Source organism: Brachycentrus maculatus, unplaced genomic scaffold (assembly GCF_059751285.1).
Source record: "Brachycentrus maculatus isolate JH-2025_06_01 unplaced genomic scaffold, ASM5975128v1 h1tg000351l, whole genome shotgun sequence".
In the NCBI taxonomy this organism is placed as follows: Eukaryota; Metazoa; Arthropoda; class Insecta; order Trichoptera; family Brachycentridae; genus Brachycentrus; species Brachycentrus maculatus.
Genome location: NW_028281100.1, coordinates 96,394 through 99,794, shown reverse-complemented (window position 1 = coordinate 99,794; position 3,401 = coordinate 96,394).

Below are 3,401 nucleotides of genomic sequence, written 5' to 3'. Positions count from 1 at the left end.
GATTAAATGCTTTTAAATGCTAACAAATTATGATACGTTATCACGAGGCAGTTACGTATTACAATTTACACGCTACTTATAATGTAAAATAAATCTAAAACACTATGTTTGCATTGGAATTGTGCCCAAAAAGAAATAGGAATGAAATTTACATCCAATGGATGCAAAAAATACGCTTGGAGCACTGTACACGTGAAAGAAGTGAGGCTTCTCAAAAAAATAAGGAGATTTATAAAGAATAAAAGAGACAAAGAGAGAGATAGAGAGCATCTAAAAAAATACAACCATTCATAATATTCTATTTATTTGATATTTACACTGTCATTGATTAGTGCTTCGATTGGTAATACTGATATCAAGGCTGAGATCACAAACGTACAAATTCAGAACGCAAACGGCTGCGCAAAAAGCCAGACGCACATTATTTATGAAATTTTTTTGTTGGAATTAGATTTTTTTAAAGAATATATATTGAATTATTTATAAATTATAATACTCGTAAAAAATTAAATAATTTTTATAAAAAATTATTTGTAAAAATTATGTATATTACATATATAATTTTTTTAACGCTAACTTTCAAATACTCAAATTTTTCTTTAAAATTTTCTTTTCAAAATCATTATTTATTCAGAAGAAAAACTAATTTTTTCAATACAAAAACAGTGTTTTAAGAAAAAAAAACTATTAAGTTAAATTTTACCTGGGTTTAAAGAAAATTAAGTTGCGGGCTATCGAATATCCCGCCTTAATGTTTTGTGATGATAAAATGTGTCTGTGATTCAATATTTTCGAGATACAAATAAAAAATTGCATTCATTGTAGTCCAAGACTTTGTTGTTGATTTGTTGGGTTTGTTAAAAAACAACGATAAATATTACATACAAAACGCGTGGTACCTCAGCTGTTCATAAATAGCGTCTGATCGAAAATCTTCAGTAAGCTATCTAATTCTATCGCCTTGTATCGTTGTATCAACGTTGCTCTCTTTCTCCTTCTCAATACGTTATATCTATCTTCTCTCTCATGTAACGAAATGTGCCTAATAAACGTGACGGGTTAGAAGAAGAACAATTTGCATTTCTTAGTGGGCACAATTACAAACATGACTTTACTACAATATAACTGCTATTTATGATAATGATATGTACTAAAATAATTAAAAAAAAAAAAAAACTAAACATTGCAAAATCATCTATAAAAAATGGCAGTAAACGTAAGTGAAAAAGACAACAATTTGAATGTAAGCGATGAGTAACAGTAAACAAAGTATGTTATTAATAGACTACTAAATAATACGGGGAAATACTAGTTATAATATTTAAGACTATTGAATGCCAATCAACACATTGGTTACGGCGAAGTTTGTTAAAGAAATGTAATTTGACATGGTCGATAGTAGAACGATGACTTTTAGTCATATTTTGAAACTAGAAGAGAATCAATAATATTTTTGATTTTTTTTTAAATATAATATACATATATATATATATATGTATATATGTATATATATATATATATATATATATATATATATATATATATATATATATATATATATATATATATATATATATATATATATAATACCCTTATCCGCACCCCAATGGTGCATAGGGCACTGCTTCATATAAACGCAGTGTTATCTTGATCGTTTACATATGAAGGAAAGGTGATCAGCCCTCCGCTTCATGTACCAGTCCAGGGTATTATTAAATAAATATTAGAGTGAAAAAATCACTTATATTTATTTGACCCCCCCTGGGAATCGAACCCGGGACCTCCAGAACGGTAGCCGAGCGTGCTGACCATTACACTACGGAGGCGGACAAAGGACTTTTTTTTTTAATAATACAAAAATATTTCATACTATTTCTGTGAGCCTAAGCGGCTCCTTATTAGAAATAGTTATCAAATTGTGGTAGAGTGGGTTCGAACCGAGAAACTCTGACTTAAGAGTCCGCGACACTAACCACGGGACCACAACCTGACACATCGACATTTATAGTAACACCTATCTGCTACACATCAAAGCAAACAAGATGAGAAAGACGTTTGACTTGACCGTGAGTGAGTTTCTGCGGACAAAACTGTATCAGGGGAGTTTTTATTTGTTTTTGTAATTTTATATCATAGTCGATACTACAAGCAACATAACACACCCAATTACGATCTGTACAATGTTTTTTAGCATCTCTTGCGCTCTACTAAAAGCAAGCCAATAGAACGCTTATAAGCGTCTCCCGCTCTCTACTAACAGTATGTAAAATACGCTTTTAAGCGTTTTACGCAAGCAATGTGTTAAAATGTGTTTTTTTCAAATATGAAGTTGAAGGTGACAAGCTCATAAGGTTTCTGTAACGCACAAATGTGTGGACGCCGTAAACAATGTGTTGACAAGTTACAGAGACACAGGATGTAAACGACATGTACTAAAAATTATAATTACAAGCCTAAAAACAGTTTTACTAACGTAATATTTACATGATCGGATACTAACTGCGAGGGTAAGGTTCCTATTTCCCCAAATAAATAATGCATCAAAATGCGATGAGCAAAACTTAAAAATTACAACATTAAAGCCATCATATACACTAAGTTAAAGACATATGTTTAAAAAAAATGGAATACATTTAGGGATGTCATTAATATTATGTAATAGCTACGTAAATGACTTGTATTTATTATAGCTTAAACTAAAATAAAACTAAAAAAAGATTGACATATAACGGACCGAGAGCAAAAACGCATAGATTGGAAAATCAATTAATTTATATTACCGAATTAATCTAGATAGAAGCTAAGCCTTCTAAGAAATGTGTGATATTTGACTGTTCCGATAATAATAAAAAATAGGTAGCCTTGCATACGTTGGCCATTTTGAAGTTTTTAATGAACGGCTCAGTTATATTGTAGAGTGCTACGCAATCCATGGACCGATATGGTCAGCAGCGTGAATTTGCTCCAAAGAGCAAGAGTAGAAAGAGAGTTGCTGACTGATATCAAGGTCCGGAAGGTGTTCTATCTGGGACATGTTTTAAGAGAAAAGAAGTACAAGCTAATGCGTCGTATGAGACCTTTAAAAAAATAAAAATCATGTGATTTTTTGTAGCATAAATAAAATGATTCATATATCGCTCACTCCTTTCAACAACGTCATATATCAAAAATCGTCAATTTTCAGTTGCGAATGTTTTCGGAATGCCCAGAAAATGTACTATGTATATCCCAGCAAAAGCGGCATTTTTTTAACTTTAACTTTAACTATTTACCCGCTACAGGGCAGAAAGTGTTGTTTTTGCATTTGAAGAAAAGGTATTGATCAATTTTTTTTTTTGAAAATATTTTCAAATGGAGAAAAAACATTCAGGTCTATCCTAAAAAGATCTGTTGCGCAGTAA